This window comes from Pithys albifrons, chromosome 11 (genome assembly GCF_047495875.1).
Source record: "Pithys albifrons albifrons isolate INPA30051 chromosome 11, PitAlb_v1, whole genome shotgun sequence".
Taxonomy (NCBI): Eukaryota; Metazoa; Chordata; class Aves; order Passeriformes; family Thamnophilidae; genus Pithys; species Pithys albifrons.
The window spans coordinates 6,271,240-6,294,983 of NC_092468.1; the positions used below are offsets into that span (position 1 = coordinate 6,271,240).

Consider the following 23,744-nt stretch of genomic DNA (forward strand, 5'->3'; position numbering starts at 1 on the left):
ATTAGTAACAAATCAACTATAACCAGTACATGTCAGTTTCTTATCTAATACGGTGCACTTTGCTCCTTGATTAAAATACCAGCTCATCCACCATGAACTCCAAAATGTTACTCCTGGTCTTATTCAACCATGTTTTGATCAAGGATTAAAAATACCAATTAAATGCTATTTTTTAGTTATTTTGATTTTTCAAACAAGTTGGGCTGGCCCGAGGGCAGCAATTTAGAGGGGAAGAACAGAAGCACTCAGTTCTTTAGTCAAGTAAATTTCCCTAACTGGGGATTTCAGGTAACCAGCTCCAGAGATCCCCCGTCACTGTTCCCTGCCTGCAACTGACTTAACACAGCCGATACAAAGCATAAGGTAGGTAGTTTTTAGTTAGATTATTTTCAGATACAAGTATCAGCAGGAAGGTTGAAACAAGACCTCCCACAAGCCATTTCCATTCTGATCACAAGGACTTTCTGTTGCATTTATTTTGCATTATAGTCTGTGTCATTATAGTACCTCTCATTCACAATTTGCATAAAGAAAGGGCTGTAACACTGAAATTACAAGCACAGGACTGGTACCCTAAGAGATAAAAAAGTGTCCCCGGGTTATTCCTTAGATAAGGTAATTTTATGCCCTCAAATTTCATCACATCTAGTGGAACCGAAACCTATATCTAAGAAAACCACAGCTACTTACTGATATTTAATGAAAATGTAATGGCATTTAAAGCAATGTTTAATGAAAATTACAGTATTTTCACAAAGGAATTTTTTTCCCTAGAAAGAGATAGGTGTGAAAATAAGCCCCATTTCCCTACAACATGGATGACATACCTGTATCACCACAGCAATATTTTAAATATTCCTTTTATCTCTCCCTTTGATTATTGCTCCTGCCAAATGAAGACGAGCCCTGGAAACAAATCTGGATTCTTTCACGCTTGCATATCATCATTGATAATAACAGTATTTAACAGCTACTCTGCATATTCATTCTGGAAGATGCTATAACCATGTAACAAAGCAGGACTGGCTCAGAAAATTGCTAATCTTCAATTCTCGGGTTATGTGCTAATCAAATGCATTAGAAATCAAACCAGCTGAGAGAACAAAAACATTACATGGAATCACAAAATCTGGTATTACAGCAATACACAAGGAAAATAAATCAAACCAAGAAAATGGCTCTGCACACTCATTTTCTGGATCAGAACTATGTTACTTCTAAACTAAAAGACTAAATGGACAACACACATAACATACGGAAATACAGAATAATGACAAACTGTCCTCGTGGTGTGCCCAATGTCTAGGTTTGCAAAACTGGATTTGTCTCCAGACAGTGCTCAGTTTCAAACAGCCTACAGCTTTCATTTATTCATGAAACCTTCCAGGTTCTGCACAAACCAGATGCATACATGCAAACACAAGTCATACACAAGTTTCACTGTATGTCCTACCATATCTAATAAAAAATAATCAATTAATAACTGTTCACCAGCATATAGTTATACTAAACATTTTTTCCCAATTCAGGTAAGTCCCTGTATGACTTTCTCATAAGCAATTGAGAAAAATCAGGAAAGACTGTCAGCACCATTAAGAAGGAAATCCACGTCCTTGATTGCTGAAGGTGACACTTTGCTTCAAGGTATTTCTTCTATTATATAAAATGGAATAAATACACTGTTTATGCCATTTCAGTTTCATTGCTGGAAGGAATGCAGTGGCACTGCCAGGAACATCATCTGGGGCCTCAAGACTGAAGATCTCACTAACCCTGAAGCAAAATACTGTTACTGAAGAACCTGTGCCACATCCTGCCAAAAAAAAAGAAAGCAGGAGCAGTCCTTTGTCTCTCAAAGCTGTACTTCATGCAGGAGAACATAGACAGGCTGTTCTTTTTTCAGCCCAGCAGAACTACCCCCAGCAGCACCCTGTGCACAATAGACAATGACAACATCTGTGTGAGATCGGAAAGAGCTGCCACCACCCACATCTGCAACACGAGGAAAAAAGGGAACAGCATCAAATGACACTTTCTGTAAATAAGAACAGGCCTTACATCATGTCAAATGATAACTGATTCACAATATTAGCACCTGGCTGCCTGGCAAACCCGGGACAAAAACACTGATTGTGGATGAAGAAAAGGATCCCAGGACTCTGGAAGGGTTAAACTGCAACAAGTACATGCACAGCTCCGTGTTCTGCTGGGCTGCTTTGCCTTATCTTCCCTTCCCAGAAACCTCACTTTTATCCATTTGTTAAAAGAGACCATGAACAGTATTACACAGACCTCTGGCTTTCTCATGCAGGCATTCTATTTCACCAATATTCAAGCAGGACAAACCTAATAAAATTTAATGTCCTCAAAGCACTGGGGTCACAGCCACATTTGGAGATCTTGAACGACGTTATCAATACAAAAGGACCATCAAACAACACCCTGGAATGCAGCCAAACACCCAGAGATCTGAGCCCCACTGACACACTCGGGCACACTGGGCCATTCGGGCTCTTGTGACGAGCAGAGATAGCAGCCCCTCTGTTTGGGGTAGTATATAACTTCCTGCTCTGTCAATGCATCCGTGCAGTTTGCTTTATGTATAAGGCTTTGTATTGTTTTATTCACTGCATTGACCACACAATCAATTAATGACCAATTCAAATTTAATGCATTCCATATATAAGATTGTTTTATGTAAGATTGTTCTATTAACTAAGCAGACTAAAAGTAAGTCTCTGTGAGAACAACACTCTTGAAGAAAAAAAAAGCCACAAGAACAAATACAGAAGCAAGATACACAAGTTTCTTTCCTTCAATTAATTTAGTTCTCTAAAGAATAGATACACCAGCCTGGAGTGTGCTGTCTCACATAACTTCTTTTTATTTGAAGGGAATGTGCCATCTCTATAACAGAGTTTAAAACCCGACTGCCTCACAGTGGCAGGTTTTTTCTGTTGTAGGTAGTATGTTTTTGTTATTGCAAGATGCCTGCATTACTATTTTCAGAACAATGCTGGTGTAAGAAATACTCCAATGCCACTCCTGACTGCAGTGACATGTGCAGTTACTCCACAGACAAATGAATTACCAGCACTGAAGTCTCACCAGCACAAGCTTTTAAAGCTCCGCTGAAGGCAAAGGAATACAAGCAGTATAAGCAAAGACACAAAAAGAAACTCAACCTTTCTATTTAAAATATACCATGAATTTCCCACAACATAAAAAAGTTTTAACTTTTTTCCCTCTGCATAAATAAAGCACCATTCAAGTGTCCACACACGATTCCAGCTCAGGAGAGCAAACGGCCACATTTCCCCCATGCAAAATGGTACTCAAATAATGTACAAGAACCCCCTACATTCCCAATTTGGTGAAAGAAACAAGTGCAATAAACTCAAATCCTTATTCTACTGTACAGTTGAATTGCACTGTATTAAGTCCTCCTGCTGCCTTGTTTACACACCTGCAGTTTAAGGGGACTGCTTTTAGCAAGCTCCTACCGAGGAAAAGAGAAGGAAAAACCCTTCAGGAATTTCCGGGCTACAACCTGCACGTGTTAAAGGAATCCAAGCCCAGCCAAAAAGCACGTGGTAACACCCAGTTAATGTGCACATGAGGAGAAAACTGCTGAAGAGCACACAAACCCAATGTAATTTATTAATAAGGATAATTAATTAACAGTAAGGTTCCCCCAGACAAATGAGCCACCCAAGAGGTGGCCACCACTGCTGGGGAGGTCCCATTGCCCCTCTGCTCCTGCACCATCTCCTCTCCCTTTCACGCTCCAGCCAGCTGAGCCATCCAAGAGCTGAGCTACTGAGACACCAGAAACTCATACGTAAAAGGAAAGTAAGCAATGGTAGTGTAGGGAATGTGGAAAAAACATCCCTTTGACCAGCAAGTAGTTGGGAATCAGCTCCCTCATTGCATGATCTTGCCATAGGAGCACCTCCTGGTAAAACTGGAGCTGCATCAGCACCAGGACTGAAGAGGGAAGGTCACTCTCCATCATTATTTGGAGCAGACTGGTATTTGTTTGAGTGCCTCGTGTGCTGACTGAACTCTCCAAAAGGGCAGAAGACAAAGCCAACACAAATGAGGGGAAATAAATGTAAAAAACAAATTCAGAAAAGTTCTTTAGATAAACCAGTACAAGGCACTCCCAGCTGTGAACCAGAGCCAGCCCATGGGAGTTGAGAAGGCTGGGGCAGGAAGAGGAAAGGACACACCACCTCCTCCTGCAGGTGGAGGGAACTGCCAACCTTCATCCTGAAATCACATCATGTGTCGATTACACTCAGCAGTGTTAGTAACACAGAGCAGAATGGCTTAAGCAAATACAGTTAAATAAACTAATGAGTCGATAAAGGCAAAACAACCAGATTCACAATAAACAGTTGGGTCTACTCTGTATGTGGATTTTTAATTGACAATTTATCAGTCTTATTACTGAGGAAACACGCTGCATCTTGCTAAAAAGAGGCATGTTTTTATTAAAAAATATAACACAGTGAGCCCGTGTTTGTCTTGATAGAACTGATTTCCCTCAGAATCCACTCTTTTGCTGTAGGCCTCTTGGATTAACTGGGATCATTAAGCCAGTATTGAAAACAATAACATAAATCAGTTTTCATCAGGTCTTATTGTTACAAGAGGCTGTTAGCTCAGTCAGAATTCACTGCTGTGAAGTCTGGTTGGAACGATAAACCCAGAAATAGATCAAGAAATTATGCATTTTTAAAAGCACCGTCTCACTGTCAGACATGCCCAGCATCCAGAAGGAAGACTGACAGCCATTCCTTTGATCCAAGAACCATTTTTTATGCAAGCTACCATGCTCCTTAGGAAAAAAATATTTGAGTACTTCAAAGGCAGAAGCAGATACCATATGAGCGATGCAGCCCTCTTGTACAAGATGGTGACATTTCACCAGTTATCAGAGTATTTACCAGACGTAGGTGACTGACTGTACTTTCTGTGTGAGCACAGCAGCCCTGCCCTGTGCATGGGCAGCAGCTGGCACGGCAGGACAGCAGCCAGGTGCCACTCTGAGGCATCTGGAATATTGCTGCCAGCTCATCCCTGAGAATCCCTGTCTTCCTGAAAGGCCTCACCACTTCTAATTGCAGAAGTACAGCTGACCCAAGGCAGCATCCATCATTTCCTTCAGTGTATTACTTAAATGGAGTACTCACATTCCTCATTAAAACATTCCTCCACATTTTTCATGTGCTGTTTTCTACTACATCTTTCAGCATCCTCATACTGGATACACAGTTTTCCACTAGACTGAACAATTTTCAAGAGCTTCAGCACTGTACCAAAACAATTCTTTAATCTTCTTTTTGATATGCTAAACAAATTGAAGAATGACAGGCTCTCATCCAAAATACATGTCTAAATAACATAGTTTTTAATACCTCACCTCCAAAACTTTCCTATAACAGAGGAAATAAGATTGATAAAGAGTAGAAGCCACACCTCAGTGCATTTCAGGGTTCCACAATGAACTATTCAGTGTAACCATGGCTGTACCTGCATAACCATGCCATTAACAGAATGGCTGTGGCTGTAAATGGTAATTACTGACACTACCAGCTGGCAAAGTTTAGGAGTACAGTGCAGCTCTAAGGCATTTTTGCTATCTGGTAAATACCTCACACAACTTTTCAGCATTTCTTTCAACATAACTTTAAAATGTGAATAGGAGGACTACATCAACTGTCTCTCGTGTAAGAGGGGAAAATATCAACATACTAAATACCTAAAATAACCAATTATCTGTTTGGATCTGCCATGATATTTTGTGTGTAATATAACTCATACATAGAAGTTTTCTTGCAAGTGAGGCATGTTCATCTTACCTGACACATGCAACCCACCACTGAATACCAGCAGCTTTCTTAAAATTCACTATTAACTTGTTCTATCAAGTCTGCAGCACACAAAAGCTTTAATATGATTCAAAAGCAGTTTCACAACTCTGCATCACATTATTTGTGGTGTGACCCACTTCAAGATTAAAATGGGGGAAAAAAATCCCCTCTCTAAGAGTGGCAACTTAGTTCAAGAAAAAATGAAAATCATCATGACAAGAATTCCCTCCTGTAACACAGATGAAAAATAAAGTGAACAAAAAAAAAAGGAAATTCAATGGATTCAGGAGAAAAAAAGTAAAATTGGAAAATAAATTTCTACATAAAAATGGAATTTATAATGCAACTTAGCCTCTTACTTACTGAAAATTTCAAAGCAATTAAGTCCCTGGCAGTTCAAGCCCTGCTTGTTTCTTTAGCACCAAATGCCAGATGATTCCTTTCATTAAGCAGGCTTCTCTCTTGCCATTCAATTAATTACTGATCCTTCTGCCCCTTCAAGAGTCTCCTTCTCCAGCAGACACCTGCACCCCGCTGGACAAAGAGCAGGGCAGCTCCTGCCATGAGGCTCTACCAGCTCACTCTGCAGCCTCATAAACCTGCATTAGACTTTATGACATGCACATCATTGCATTCACTGCAGTTTAACACTCGGCTACAGAAAAAAATAAGTAGAAACTGGTTTCAAATAATGTTCCTGCATTCAAGGGGCTTCAGAGATCCAGCACGAGCAGAATAGCTTGTTAATACTCATGCTTAGTATCTGAGATCCCAGCTCTGTCTCCACGTTCAAGGAAATCTTATGACTCAGCTTCTTTCCCTGGTGTGCTGTTTGGAGTTACCCCACCCATTCATTTCCCCACAAACCTCACTGCTATACTGCAATATGGGATACAGACAAGCTGTGAATGCCTCACCCATTCCTTGGTAAATATATTTTAAAAATAACAATAATCCCAAGTTTCACCACAAAAAGTAACCACTAACACACTGCACACACAATAAAATGAACTTACTTGAAGCTTCAAGAAAAGTTGTCAGACAGTATGTCCACTTCTGGTCAGGTAGAAGCTGAAATAATTTTCTCATAACCCACTATTACAGTCAATCCCTGTTGGCTCAGATGCCTGTACCACATCATGACAAACCCCAGAATATTTGTTACATGACAGAAAACGCTGTCATTATGTACGTGCCATTCCATGCACCCTTGGAAGCAAAAATGCAAAGCAAGAATCTCCATTGTAACTATTTCTATTCCTTGGTGTGTGTTATTCCCATTCCTTTCCAGAGGTCCCCTTTGCATCAGATTTCTGATACACATCCAAGGGTTAATTTTGAGAGTGAAGAATTGGCAAGAGGGGAGGCAGGAGGGCACTGCAGTTTAATCTCTGACTTATTTCTCATCGTGCAATATGGTGAAGAGTTCTCACATTCCAACAACTTGGCATGTCCGTATGAGCATCAGAACCCGCACAGGCCAAGGAGAGAAAGCCCCACCAGCACCAGAACATCAGCATTTAGCCCTAACCAGACATCCAGGGCCAGGGTCAGAGGGAAAACAGATCACTGCAAACACGAGTTAGTGACGTCAGCAAGGAGGATGAGAGTCCCAAGCACCAGCACAAGATAGGAAGGGAAACACACGTGCACTTTTAGGGCGTTTTGTTTTGAAGAGAAGTTGAGAACAATTAAAATGCGAGAATGGTCCTGGCATTGCTCCAGATCAATCCTCTAAGGTGCAATTTTCTTTAGAGAATATTCTCTCAAAAAAACCCTACACTCACCACTCAAAAAAAAAAAACTACACTCACTAAAGCCATTCTCTAGTCACACAAGCAACAAAGTGGGGAAAAAAAATCAACATGGATAAAATATTTACCCAAATATAGTTTCAATAAGAACTGTGTCATAGTATTACTTTTAAAACCTACTTTTAAGAAAATCAACAATATTTTTCCCATAGTTCCTTTACTTTCTTTGTAGACCACATTCTACAGCCTGCTAGAAACATCTAGCACTCAAGTTTATCAAAGTTCAACACAATACAATTCATCTACTTTATCTGAAGATCAACAGATCTTTAATAAAGATAACATACAAAAGAGTAAGATCACTTAAGGAATTACAGCATTAAAGCATTAAGATACTGGGCTATAAAAGAGCAACCTCGCAGTGGCTCAGGAACATCCTAAAAACACTGACTTAGGACTGGGCAGACACACCAACGAGTGTCCTCCTTCCCTACTGGTTACTACTGGCCCCCACCATCAGCAGCACAGAACAAACTGCATCTCTCCCTGCCCTGACATTCTCTACCTCTGAAGGCTTCCCTTGCAAAATAATCAATTTGGGAGGTCACAAGACTCTGCGTTAGATACTGTACAACTCACCCCAGTCCCAAAAGCTTCATGAACCAGCTGACATGACATGCAGTCAAACACAGCTGAATGTCTCTGGGTTCACTTCTGTGCATCAGCTTGACAGAACTAGGGCTGAAACCCAAACCCAGCAGGCACAGCAAGCTGTGCTGCAAAAAATTGGTCAGACTCCTGAGAGGTGACTCTGAGGCCACAGCTGACCCCTCCACTCTGCCATTATTACCTCTACTGAGAGATCTCAGTGGTGTGACCCAAAGATTAAAATGTTAATTATTCTGAGATCAACTGTCATGAATCCAAGCTGATTCTTGCTACATGAAACCAAGAGAACTTGGCCCGTGATTCAATGATTACATATCTCCTCTGCAAAAGGGAGTTCCTGACAATTAACCTATGGGAGTTATGTATTGAGTCACAGAGAAAGCAGGAGAGGGCAATCAATAAACGACTCAGAATCATGACCCCACCATTACTGTGAATCTTTTCCCTCTAGTTCATTACAGCCTCATTCAGTAAAGGAAAAGAGCTGTTCAGGTTTTTTTCCCTTAAATTCTCTCTTACCTAGGACAAGGAGCTGAAAAACAGGCAATATCTGAGCTGATCCATAAGGTCATTATCCATTTGATGAATTTGGTTTCTGTCAAACTATTTTTTGCCATGATTGCTGGCATTTAAAACACAGTTTTGATGACAATACAAAGGGTTCACTGACACAGCTCTGCTGGCAAATCCTACCACTGCAGACACAGCTTTGATTAGTAAAAAACGCAACCTCTGACCAAGGTAACTGCAACTCTGCTGGGGCTTTACTGGGTAAGTATCTTTATAAAGGGCACTTTCTTCTCCACACTGCCAACCAACATCAGTATCACCACCAAGCAAGTGCCCAATTTTCCCAAGCTAGCTGTGTGGAGGTAAATTTTAGTATGGAACTTTCACCCAACTCATCCTCAGAGGAAAATCCCTGCTTCCTCTTGAGTACACTGTACCAAGGACAACGTGGAAGATGGGAAAACATCACAAAGATCCGCAAAATCACAGGCTAGCCAGGAAGAACTTCTCTCCTCCCCTAATTACTCAAGAATTAGTTTCATGGACATCACTTGAAAGAGAAAGGCAAATAAAAGCCAACGCAGTAAGGCCAGCACACATTCATGATTATCAGATGGCATTTGCTACCAAGACACCGGTGTGTTTGTAAGAAAGAAACTCAGGAGAAGCAGCTGGCTGAGACCAGCCTGAATGAAACTGTCAGGGGTACAGGAAAGAGGAAATCCTTGGATAATGTATTACCCATGAGTGGTCCATTCTGAAGAAAAGAAGGCTCTGGGGAGACCTTAAGGCACCTTCCAGTGCCTAAAGGGGTTACAAGGGAGATGGAGGGAGACTTTTGGCAAGGTCATGGAGCGACAGGACATGGGGGAATGGCTTCCCACTGAATGTGGGCAGGGTTAGATCAGATACTAGGAATTAATTCTTCCTTGTGAGGGTGGTGAGGCATTGGAACAGGTTACCCTCCAGCCCTAATGCCTCATCCCTGAAGTGTTCAGGGCTGGATGGGGCTCTGAGCAACCTGGCCTAGTGGAAAGTGTCCTTGCCCATGGCAGGGGGGCTGGAACTGGATGGTCTTTAGTCCCTTCCAACCCAAACCATTCAATGACTCTATGATATTATCTCCCTTTTCAACTAAATGAAACATACTACTGAATTGCTGATCAAATTTTGTGCCAAGATAACAAACAAGCAAACAAAACCAAACCTCAAGGGATAATGCACTCCGTTCTCCCAAGAACAGAACCAGCCACGGTGATACTGAAATTTCACATAAATAATTTCAAGATCACAATAGATCCAAAGTGGTTGTAAAAAAAGTGTCCTTTATACAGTTTCCTTTAAATCACCTCTGTTTCTCCTACCAGTTCACACGTTTGGTTAAACTCTTCAAAGTCACTAATGGACCTATAACCACCTGAAGGGAATTGCTAGCCAGGTGGGGGTTGGTCTCTTCTCCCAGGCATTCAGCAATAGGACAAGGGGGCACGGGCTCAAGCTCTGCCAGGGGAAATTAAAGTTGGAGATCAGAAAAAAATTCTTTCCAGAGAGAGTGCTCAGGCATTGGAATGGGCTGTCCAGAGAGGGGGTGGATTCACCATCCCTGAAGGTTTTTAAACTGAGATTGGCCGTGGCACTGAGTGCCATGATCTGGTAAAGGGACTGGAGTTGGACCAAGGGCTGGACTTGATGATCTCGGAGGTCTTTTCCAACCCAATCCATTCTATGATTCTATGATTTGATTTCTGATACATAAAGCACAGCACACACCTCAACTGTCAAGCCAGGCCAGGCAGATCACAGGGCATCAAAAGATATATTTAAGGGCAGACATCCCAGTGTTAGAAGAGCTTTCTGTGGCACAAACTTTCAGGAAAGAGGAGGCAAGAGTCATAACATTTAACACTGTGCCACTGTATTTTCCTTTTGTATATTTTGAGGCAGAACTGCAAACTCCACTTCATGCTATGAAACGCTCTGCAGCACAGAAATCAAAAAGGGGAAATGATTCAGACTGGCCCCCAAACATGCTCAAGCTTTTGCCATGCCAACCTCATTAAGAGCCCTTCTGATGACTCACATGACATCAGATCAATGATTTGATACAGCAGGATCCTTCAGCATACACACTCTGAAAAGTCAGATATTCCTGAAAAAGCAGGTCAAAGTCCTTTTACCTCCTGACACCCTCTGAGACTTGCAGTTCCTCAAAGTTACTGTACATTAAGTGAAAACAGAATACAATGTGTCAGATGTCTGTGGTGATCCATCAGGTGTACAGAGATGCTACTTTTCATCTGTCTTTCTCTTTTTGGGGACACCAGTTACCTTTCCAGGTAGACCCCATCACACCAAGTGAACTTCTTCTGCTTCCAGTAACCTTGGGACAGGTAGGTTGAAAGTCTCCATTAAAAGTTTAACATTTAAAATTATTCCAGCCCAAACTCACATGAAAATACCTCACAGTTCCCTCCTGCTCACCCATCACAAATTGACCAGAAGTTTCAAAAAGTATGTTGGCATTCAAAAAACAAGGAGGCTGGAGGGGATACCAGAGCAGAAAGATACCTGTCTAAAAGGAAGGCATTCCAAGGAATTTCACTTTGAAGCAGCCAGAAATAGCTGTTGTAGATGTGACTCTCCAAGGCAGAACAGCCTGGGAAGTTCACAAAATATAACTATAAAACCATCACTGTCAATACTTTCGACACAGGAGTCAGTGCAGGTGCTGAAACACAAATACAGGCCCACAAACCAAAAACTCCTCGAGAGCCGCCTGTCTACAGACAGCAAGTGAAAAAGGAGGCCTGGAACAAGAAGTGACTAATATGAGCTCAACTAATGTGATAGGAAAACTGAAGCATCTCTGAGGGACAGTTCCCTTATCTAATCCACTAAGAATTGGACTGGAAAAGGGAACAATCAAATGCTTTGCAATACTAAAATAAGAGCTCCCAGCTTTCCTCTAATGCAATTACTGTGCAATAATATCCAGTAAACCTGAACACTACAGAAGTTCCCATCTCTACATTTACCCAAGGAATGGTCACACATTATCTCTGTAATGGTCAAAAACATTCTGAAGGACAGAAGATCCTCCAAAGGGCTGACACCAAGCTCAGGTGGAAGGACTTGCATTTGAGGTCATATCTGTACCCCTAACATTGTGTATTTTTACTTATTTCAGCCAAGTGAGTATCATGTCAACCCTCTTCATTAGGGCTCTTTGGAAAAACAAAAACCCCACAACTTTTAAAATTACAAACTGGTGAAGCACCTTAACATAATTTTATTTAATTAGGAATTTTAAAAATTATTCAGATAGGAGTTTACAACAGTATAATGTCATCACTTTCTATGTCACCATGAAGCTTCAATCAAACAGTCTAGAAATCAAAATTCACACCCTTGGTAAACCCCAAAGTTATTAAAAAACTTTATTTGTTTTTAAAAACCCCTCTTTTCTACGTAAAAGACTTGTTCTGATTACAAAGGGGAGCTAAGAGAAATCATAGTTCTCAAAAAAAATTTCTATATTGCAGTTCCATTTTTAACAGCAAAAGTGATCACCACATAAGGAAAATGCCAAATTTAAGAAGAAAGCAAAGTTATGCTTTCAAGACCCTGAAACTGTAACCTAAGGTTTGACTGCAGTCAAAATGTACTTTTGGTTATAAATTCTAAAACAACAGAATAATAGAATGGTTTGGGTTGGAAGGGACATGAAGCACCATCTAATTCACAATCATTTTAAAATTAGTTTAGTTTGGTTTCCTGATTTAGGGATTTGATCAAAAGCTGGATTTTCTGAGTTTTGGCATAAATCTCAAAGACACAAATCTGTAACACTGAAAATTACAGTACCCTAATGAATAAAAGTGATAAGGTGTAGAAACTTATGTTGCACTTACTAACACTTTTCAATGCTTGTTAGTAATTGTGAAGGTTAAAAATAACCTATTTACAGAGAAAAGCTGCTGTATTTCTGGCCAACAATCATTCTCCTTGTTCACTAAAGAGCTCAGGAACAGCTACTTCTGTAACAAAGATTTGACATTTCTCCCTAGATTGGATACTGTTAAATCCTCAATCTGCATAAATACACCAGGGGCACCTGCTGGTGCCGAAGGGGGAGCAGAACCAGACTCCAGATTCCACTCCAACAATGCTGAGACCTTTTCTGGTGGAATTCCCAAGAGAAGGGAAGAGCCTGCAAGGGCAATCTCAAAGCAAAACACCACATCCATCTTTGCTGGATGTGAACTGTAAATCCAGGCCTATGTGGCCACTAACACTTTTTATTTATACATTTGCACACAAACATATATACATACGAGTTCTCAAACAAGAATGAAAGCTCACTAAAGAATTTATTTCTCTTTCAGATAGAAAAAACAAGTATATACAGGTAGGAAAGAATAACTACAATTACAAGTTAGAAAGTTGGGGAGTTGAAGGTGGTTTGGTATTTCCAGATTAAAGGAATGAAGAAAACTGAAATGCAATTCTCCCACAGAATTTAAAACTTCAACAAATTTGTAAGTTTGTCATCACACACAAATGCCCTGAAGTTTTTGTGACTTTTTTTAGAAAATATTCCATACTCATGTAATGAAGAGGCTCTTTTGGATCTAATGATGTTAATCTCATCACCATAACACAGGAGTTAAGGGTAACACACCAGTCAAACAGCACAGACTTTGCCCAAAATGCTGTTCCTACCAGAAAATCTGTTTCCTCCAGCTCTGCCCTATTGCAGAGTGAGCAGAGTTTGGATATTGCTCAATGGCAATTACAGACGTAAAACGGAACCATGTTAGTCAACTCTGATGAGTCAATATACTGCTTTTCTTAGAGATTACAAACATAAATAATCACCTCCAGAACAGCACTTGTTTAGAAAACATTTTCAAGGAGCTGCCTTTGTTGTCAATCATTATCCATGAACTCCATGGAAATAGACTATTTGAGCTGCTCACTGGAGCTCGTGTTTGCTTTCAAACATATTTTAAGACAACCTGCACTTCTCGTGGTCAAGTAGCAAAGTCCTGGATTCCAACACCCAACACTTACAAGATTTAAGGTTTTCTTTATTTTAGTATCCTCAGCTGTACTTTTTTTAAGAGGAGCTTTCACTCATTCCACTAACAAACTATACCAGACTACAGAAAAGGCAAAACTTCTCTTTTTTCAAAGCTGGAAAGAATACAAGGCAGAGGACAGAAAAACCAGGTCCCTCAGATAAGACTCCCAAGCACTGCCCTGGACAGCAGAATCCTACTCCAAATATTCCTCTCTCAGTTCTGCGCCCCTCAGTTCAGGAAAGAGATTGAGGGGCTGGAGCAGGTCCAGAGAAGAGCAACGAGACTGGAGAAGGGACTGGAGCACAAGTGCTGTGGGGAGAGGCTGAGGAAGAAGGGGGTTAGCCTGGAGAAGAGGAGGCTCAGAGGTGACCTCAGCACTGTCTAGAACTCCCTGAAGGGAAGTTCTGGCCAGGTGGGAGTTGGTCTCTTCTCCCAGGCACTCAGCAATAGGACAAGGGGGCACGATGGGCTCAAGCTCTGCCAGGGGAAATTGAAGTTGGAGATCAGAAAAAATTCTTTCCAGACAGAGTAATCAGGCATTGGAATGGGCTGCCCAGAGAGGGGGTGGACTCCCCATCCCTGGAGGGTTTTAAACTGAGTGCCATGATCTGGTAAAGGGACTGGAGTTGGACCAAGGGTTGGACTTGATGATCTCAGAGGTCTTTTCCAGCCCAATCGATTCTATGATTAGGCAACAGAAAACCACACGTGGTCACTGCATAAGTGTCCATCCTCTTCTGGATGCCCAAAGTGAGATTCCAAGACCAACAAGGAATGCCATGGCCCCAGTTCAGGTGCCTGAATGACACACACCACTGCTAATGCACTGGAACAGCACAGCTGGTCTCCAACTGCCCCTCAGAGAATCACAAAACCTGTCTATGGAAGGTGCCTTGGAGCACTAAAATAGATATCTATGTTTAGGCAACTGAATCTCACATCACAAAAGGGGGTCACTGGGAAAAAAGTGTAAGTTCTCAAATGCTCCACCAGACAACACACATAACATCACAAACACAGTAGAAAATTCCCTGTGCTTAAGAATCATTCCCTGAAAAAAGGGGGGAGAAGCACCATGTGCTGAGGAGCACTGTGAAATATACTGTCATCAGTATCTGGGAACCAAGGGAAAACCCACAAGGACCTGAATCCTCCGGTCTTCACAGAACTGAGTTTTACGCAGTAAAGCAAAAGACAAACGCTACACTGCAACTAAACAATGCCAAGGATGCCCCTGCACTGAGCATTCTCTTGTGCAGTGATGGAGCACAAGTTCCTGCTGGAAAAACCTGGAAACAATCACATACTCAAACTTTTTGTACCAAATCAGTATAAGTAAAGCAAGGTTCGAAATATTTGCTGACTTCTGAGATATTAACTTTGCTTTCTCAATGTTTTTCTAATACAGTACTGAGTATGTACAACATCTTTATCAGGAACTGTGCCTCAAGTGTCCCCCTTCAAAGTATCTCTTTAAATTCTCCTGAGAAGTTTTTCCATCACTACCAATCTCCAGTCAGAAGAAACTTAGGACTTGAATAGCAGGTGTGACAGGTTACACACCAGCTGTGTGGGAGAGACTTCTCAGGGATCACCTGTGTTACACTCAGGGCACGTCTGCATCACTAAGGGCTCATTTAGGCTGAATAAAACTCCCTATATTTTCTTTTCTAAACCCATACTTGTCTGTGACTTTGCTTTTTCTTTGCCTACACACGATCTTAAATAAAGTCAAAACCTTACATGGTGGCTAATTTTATAAAATATTACAATACACCAAGGAAAAGAAAAACTGTCAACATGTATTAAAAGGAGTATCCTCTGCCAAAGCAGTAACTTCACATGTAACAGTCAAAAGTAAAATGTAACAACACAAATAACTTTTGCCTCATTTCTACAACTGTAGCAAAAGCTCCCAAAGTTGCTTACACAGAGGAAGAGCCCAGAGCCTGCACTGCAGCAGGATGCTCTGAATGTGTGCTATCAGCACGCACATCTACCACACCATACAAGATGTCACTGATAATTCAGTGTCTACAGATTTTTTTTAAACCAAGCTCCTCAGGAGAAGAGCTGGGAAGCTGAGGTGGCTCTGAATGAGTATCTGGAAAAAATGGAAGGCTTTCCAGGTGAGTAAAGAGAAAAATGACAGAGAAAGCTGCACAGTGGGATCCTGCCCGGCAAAACCCAAGGCAGGATCGGACACAGGGGCGGAGAGAGGGTCCTCCACAACTGCCTGTGCAACCTCCTGCCTTCCTGTTTCTGCGCAGTACCTGCTTCGCTTAAACGTCAGTAAATAAAATATAAACACTTTTCAGAAAGTTATTTCTTCAGATGTCAGCTATTTGTCTGGGCAGCAAGAAAAGGCCATGCACTCACATTTCTGGGAACTTCTCAATTTTTTTCATTATATGTTTTAACACAGATAACTTCAAAGGAGATGAGGCATTTCACACACACGAGCGACTGAACATAAGTACTGCTCTCACAGTCACATTCAACTCCCTGAAAAGCTGACAAATTAATTCTATTTAATTTATAGCCAAGTTCTATCTTAGCTATTTTTAAGTGTCACGTTTCAAATCTTGCAGGGTTTGCAGTTGAACTTACAGTTACATTCTCTCAGTAAGAAAAATGAATTTCTTATCAATAAAAATTGACTAAAAAATACACAACAAGCCAAGGACAAAAGCACAGAGCAATTTTTCCCTGATGCAGCCATTCCCCAAACCTGGCAGTATACCCAAACATTTTAAAACAACCCCAAGTAGTAACTCATAAATAACTTCATGCAAAGATGTTTGTGAACTCAGAAAACATGTTACACTAATACTACAGTTCTCAACTAATTATAACCTGCCAATTTTTGAACTGCCTTGTTATATTTAACTTTCTGGTGATGAATTGTCTGAGTGTTTGAAGGGGAGGGGAGGATTACAGAGCAAACAGATCTTTAGAAGGGAACTCAGAATTTAATTACAAGTAGCAGATTTTCAATGAACAGAAAGATTAACTACAACATTTAACAATATCCCCCAGAATTTCATGCCCTTTGGATAGGCTTAAAATTTGCTTCCTTTCAGCAAATTTCAAGTCCACAGTCAGGAACCTTTTGTAGAGTCTTTTGATTATATGAAGCATTTGCTGGAATACTCAAAACAAGGGAGTTAGAAAGCAAATTGCAGTTGTTTATTTAAACCTAAGCAATTTACTTCCCAAATTAACACTGTCTGAAGAAAAGAGGCCACCAAGACTCTTGAGGAATGACCACAGGCATTCCTGTAAACACACAGTATTTTGGCTGCTTCCAGTTTTGATCAATCCTGAATCCAATCCTTTACAAGGAGTATTTAAATAGGGACAAATGAACGTGTCATTTTATCACAAGATGCAATAAGGAAAGCACATAAATCTGCTCGGGCTAAAGAAAGACCCAACTCACATGACACCAGCATAAGCCTTGGGTACCCCGGTCGTGTATTTACCAGCCCAGCTCCAGCCCATGAAAATAATTCAAGACAGGCTCATCTTCTAATTTAACCTTTGTGTTTGCACTTGGGGGTGGGGAGGGGAAGAGGGAAGGAGCTCAGCATAAAGTTTCACCTTCTAACTGTAGATATTCGGCTTCCTTCTGGCTCACACCTCTGCACCTCGTGGTGCCAAAAGCACTGAGAGAAAGCAAAGAGAGAGCCCAGACAGAAGCAGAGCTGGACTGGCACACAATTCACTCTAATAAACTCCCTAAACTGGACAACAAACTGGGGAAGTAGCATTTTAAATGCTCTCCTGCCAGAACAGTACAATCCTGAGAACAAAGAGCAAAAGGAATTCTACATCTTGCATGAGGTTTATCCACAGCTGTAGTTAACATCACGACTTAGGATCACTGAACAACTAAAAAGGTTTTTGTCCAATGTCATTAATATCCGGCTTCAACTTGCAGCTAAGGAATCATAAAAGTCCATGTAGCCCATTGTTTTCTTATCAAAAATTGTTAAACTTACAAGATTTCAACTGTACAATGTAGAAATTACAATATTTGAAATTCAACTCATATTTTGGCTTTGCACATTATTCACATGAATAGCTGCAGGCTGTTGTGAACTATTAATTTCGAAGGAGCAGATGAGTCAAATCTTATTTTTTATAGGTAGCTGCAAGATGCCTCCAATCAGACAAAGATAATCATACTTTAATAGCTGCTCTTGTAATTAAACCATATTACAAAGTGTCACACATACAGAAAAGCAGGGCCAGAAGGGAATTCAAAAGGTCACAAGGCTCCTTCCTGCTCCCTGCTTCAAACCAGAAGAGATACATACTAGAGTTCTGAAGCTCTACCAACAAAAAAAATCATTATTTTAGCAATGTCTAAAGCCTCACAGATATTATCAGCTTTCAGAAATACCTTACACAAAAATTAAGGCTGCAAACAACTCATTAAAAAAATGTGCAAAAAGTCATTAATAAATTGATTCAGAAGAGAGCACATTGATCAGTAATGATTAATATTCACCAAAATGCCCTAAAAACTCTAGGAAGTGTACAGAACACCACTCAGGTCTCATTCAACTACCATCCATTAATTAATGTGATGGCCCAGAATGCAAAGTAGATACCATTCCCTCCTGAATAAATGTTTCATAAAACCAATCAAGGAATTCCAAGAGGTATATTCCCTCTGGGAATATACATTTGTCTGCATTTGGTAATACCCAAAGAGCATAATTACCTCTCAAAGACATACTGTCACAAAGTATTGCTCAACTGATGCTTTTATTTAGTCTCCTTTATTTGTATAAATACATAGATCTTAAAATCTATCAATCCTGTTTCTTAACTCCCCACCTACAACCACAGAACGCACCAAAGTTTCAGAACTCCAGGTCAACACAAATAAGAGAATGGAATTAAGACAATCAATGGTATCAGCACTCAGAAACATCCATCAGCATCTTAGTCCAGACATACAAACTCGCATTCCAAGACTTTATTCTGTTTGCTTTCAACACCACTGGACACACCTTCTCCTGTCCTAAGGGAGTTCTGGCTGACCAAGCAAAGTCCCCACCAACAGGTGTATCACATTACAGCGTCTTAAATATAAATAAATTTAAGCAAAGTGCATATTAGCTGGCAGACCCAGCAGCTTCTCACACAAGACAGCCATGAAGCTGTGAAATACAGTATTTCTGTAACAGCAAGTCCATGACACAGTGCCATGTGCCATCATGCCACTTACAGATGAGATGAGCTAACAATTTGTACAGAACAACTGAAAACAAAGCCAAACCCAGGTATTTCTGACCCCAGAACAGGCACCACGCTTCTTCTACTTCACAGAATACTTTATGACCTTTTTTCCCTCTCCTCAGTTAAAGGCATGTGCTGTATCAACAGGTATTAGGTAATAGCTATTAACTACAGGTACACAGTGTTTTAGATAGTAAAAATCTACTATTTAAAAGCTTTGATACCAAGGCAGAAGCCCAGGATGTTAAATTTCCTCTCACAGTCTATGATTGCATGAGCTCCCCGTGTTAAAAAGGAAGACACACTTCCTGATGATGAACTGCACTGCCGAGAGGAAAACACAAGGCTTTGAACTAAGAGTTTCTGACAGGTAAGTTTAGAAAAAAACACAAGCATAAAAAACCTTTCCAATATGTTGATGCTAATCAAATTTCATCTCTGATCTACACTGAAACTGTTCTTCCACACAGTGTTACTTGCCTCACTGAAACTGACGAGCCTCGGTCATGTAATTTAATCTTTGACTCATCATGCAAATTAAATCACACCATTCCCATAAGACAGCATATAGGTTTTAAATAAATGCTGAGCACCTACGTGATCCCATACTAAAAATTAAAATGAAAAAAAAAATCCAAAGCGCACCAACACTGGATACATCCTAGTTTGTATGGTAGTATGTCACAGGAAAAAAACAGATAAAACTTTTTCTTGTATTTAACCTGCTGTGTTAGCCCGGTATGGGGTAGGAGGAGGGCGGGCAGGCTCTCACAGCCCCCGGCACGGCCCGCGCTGCAGAGGGGCCTGTCGGGGCTCCGACACAACAACAATTGTAGGAAGAGGCCTCGGACCGGACCCCGGGAGGCCGCGCCGGGTCCGCACCGCGGGCCAGTCCGTGCGGCGAGCCCGTAACAAAGAGCCCCCGGCCCTGCCCTGCCCTGCCGGGCCCGGCGCTGTCCCGGGCGCTGCGGGGTTCACCCCGCGCCGCTCCCCGGTGACCGAGCGCTCCCGGAGCAGCCCCGGACCGGGGCGCTGCCGCTCGGGAGGCGCAGCCGCGGCCGTGCCCTTCCCCGCACGGCACCCGCGGGCCCGGCCCTGCCCGCTGACCAGCGCGGCCGGTCTCTTCCGGCGCCGAGCGGGGCCGGACCCGGGGCACGGCGGGGACCGGCCGGGCCGCACTGCCCGCACTGCCCGCTGGGCACGGCGCGGCCCCGCTCCGGACAATGCCCGCGGCCGCGGCCCCCCCAGCCCCGCGGTACCTGCGCGTCCGGCGGGCCCCGCCCGCCGCTGGCGGCTCTGGGCTGTGCGCTCCGGGCTCCGGCTGCGGCTGCGGCTGCGGCACAGGCGGCGCGGCCCCGGCTCGCCCGGCCCGTCCCGTCCCGTCCCGTCCCCCCCGCCCCGCGCTCCGCGGCGTCGCACCGGCCCTTCCCTCCCCGCCCGCGGCGCTTCCGCCCGCCCCGCCGCACACCGCCCCCTGCCGGCCAGGAGGAACCGCGGCGGGACCCGGGGCGGCACGGACACGGACAGACAGACGGACGGACACGGACAGACAGACGGACGGACACGGACAGACAGACGGACAGACGGACAGACAGACAGACACACATACACACACACACAAACAGACGCATAGACAGACACACACACACACACACACAGAAAGACAGACACGGACAGACGCGGAGAGACACACAAACAGACAAACACACAGAAAGACGGACAGACAGAAACGAACACACACACAACATACACAGATGCACACACAGCCACAGACAGATACACAGAAACACAGACAGACACACACACATACACAGACGCACACACAGATAGAGACAGAAGACAGACACGCAGACACACACGGAGACACACACACAGACACAAAACAGACAGACAGACAGACACACACACACACAGAGACACAGCTTTCAGTATTTCCTTATTTTATTGTTCCCTGGTCTTTTGTTCCAACTCTGTTAGAATCACAGAATAGTCAAGGTTGGCAGAGCCCTTTCAGATCACCCAGTGCCACTGTCCCCCCAGTGACCCCCAACTCACATCACCCAGTGCCAGACCCAGCCTGCTCCAAATTACCCCCAGGGATGGTGCCTCCACCACCTCCCTGGCCAATCTATTCCAGTGCCTGACTACTCTACCAGGGAAAAAAAATTCTAGTATCTAATCTGATCTACCCTGCCTCATTTAGGACCATTTCCTCTCATGCTGTGGCTGAGGCCCCACCACACCACCACCTCCCCGCAGGTGGTCCTGCAGAGCGATGAGATCTCCCCTGTGCCTTCTCGAGACCCATCCAACCCAGCTCCCTCAGCCCTTCCTCACAGGACAAGTTTTCTGGCCCTTTCACGAGCCTTTTTGCCCTTCACTGGACCTGCTCCACCATCTCAATCTCCTTTTTAAAGTGAGTGGCCCAAAACTGAATGCAGCACTCAAGGTGCAGCCTATTCTTTATTTGTAGTTAGCATTCTTTTTGATTAATTGTTATTTACATTTATTATTTGGTATTTACTGATTTATAATTTGTATTTTTTATTCTCTTTCACCATTATTATCCCCACTCCCTCTCTTCCCTGTCCTCCTGCAGACCCTCCTCACCCTCTGCACTGTCACAAAGTCACTGTCATTCCTGTCCCATGGGGGGGACCCTCTGGGCTCCTGTGTGGGGCTGAGACTCAGCATTGTAGCTTGGACATGGTCTGATCCTCACCAGGCATCAGCTGTTGGTGCATCAGGTTGCTGGTGAATTACCTGGGGGTTTTCTGCAGTTTCCATTCCAGGGTCCGGGGCTGTTTGTGTGTCCCTGCACATAATACTCATCTGTTATTGTCACAGTGACAAATTCAGATTAGCCAGGATGAAGAAAAGCCCACACCTCTCCCAGAATAGATCAAGCTGATATTGTCCAATGGTGTGGTACAATACACAATGTTTAAGACAGAAAAATACATTTTTAGTGGAACAAGTCAGGAATGTCTTCCAAGCCACAAGGTGAGCCCTTGTCCCAGCTGTGAAGAGTGTGGGACCTGCTGGCCTGTTTTCCCAAAACGTCTGTGAGCTCCTCATGAGCTGACAGCTTCTGTCTTCAGCTCTTTTTGATTCCATGTCTCCACATCCCTTTCCAGCACTTCCTTGTCACATTGCTGGGGAGGGTTTGGGTTGGGCTCCGTGATGCCATGATGTTTTCCTGCAGCAGCATTGTTGGTGCCCTGAAATCCACGTGTCACAGTTCCCTGCTTTGCTGTGCTGAGGGCAAGTGGTGTCAGTGGGTAGAGCTGCCTCCTGACCATTTAGGGGTCTTCTTGGACCAGCTTGGACATGTAACAATGCTTCTGACCCCACTTTCAGTCATCCCTGCAATATTATATATATAATACAATGTATTTATATATGCTTGCTTATATTCCCCAAACATATACTTGTTGTTACAAAAAGAGATGGAGCAGCCCTGGATCTGAAGCAGGAGGGGGACATGATGCCTGTGTGAGGTAACAGGACCTTGCCAAGCTCTCCTGGACCCACAGTGTGTGGTCAGCAAATTGTTGGCAGTTCATATATCCCACTCGTGAACTGAAAATAATGGTTTTCAAAGCCAACATGGAAAGGGTGTGCATTTCTCAGTTCAAATTGTAAACCCATAATTAGGCTAAAAACATTCAAGTTGAAACATAATATTCAGGGTACTGAACAGAGAGAAGAAGGAGTTAAAGGCAAGTGCTGGTACAGGGATTCAACACCAGCTCCAGGAAAATAGGCACTGCTGCTTTACAAATGACCATTGGGAAAGAGATCATGCAAGAAATGAGTTCAGTGCAACTACCACCCTACACACTACAGGGAAATCCCTGAGCAGAGAGAGCATGATTTTTCTAAGCTCTTAGAATCAGAAATTAAATTCAGGACGTGAAAGAGCTCCCAGCACACTAACAATTTGCTAATTCACAGCCATGACTGAGACATCCATTGTGAATTAATTAATCTCTGCAAATTAGGAAGTAAGTAGACATGAAAAATCATTTTTAAAAAATCCAAAGGTGCTTCACTAGGAAAAAATGGTAGTTAGAAAGGTGAGCATGAGAATGCTTTGCTCAGAAGGGACAGAGAGCTGAAGGGGATCCTGGGCCTTCCTGCTGCTGGTGGGAGGCCCAAGGAGCCCTGCAGTTCAGCTCCAGCTCCTCTCATCACCATCCCACAACAACAAATGGCAAAAGTGAGGAAAAGCAAAATGTCAGACTGTGAAATGAATCCTCCTTCAAGCAGCCCTGTTTTGCTCACCTCTTTTCTTCCTTCAGGCCATACCTCGCCCAGAGTGGCTGTGCCCAAGTGAAATGCCATGACAGCAACTGACTCTCCAGGGCTGGCTGCCCTTGGCTCTCCACGAGACCCAGTAACCCATCTCCTGGTTTATCTTTTCCCTTTTTCAGGGCTGTAATGCAGTAGGACACACATGCCCTTTCCCTTTTGGAGGGCATTTCCTCCTCTCCCTGATATCCTGCTGTGGCAGCAGGTCCCCAGTGCCTCTGTCATGTGCTGCATGGCATGCCCCCGGGTCCTGCAACTTGCCATGCACGTTTGGATGTCAC

General features: G+C 42.9%; 1 protein-coding gene across 1 annotated transcript in view; it reads right to left on the bottom strand.

Annotated features, from left to right (window-relative positions):
* CAB39 (calcium binding protein 39) overlaps positions 1–20,553 on the bottom strand; it is a 41,780-nt gene extending 21,227 nt beyond the window's left edge. The window contains exon 1 of the mRNA XM_071566479.1: positions 20,409–20,553. The gene's annotated coding sequence lies outside the window, so the exon portion shown is untranslated. The remainder of the gene's footprint in view (positions 1–20,408) is intronic.
* Between the last annotated feature and the right edge of the window lie 3,191 nt (positions 20,554–23,744).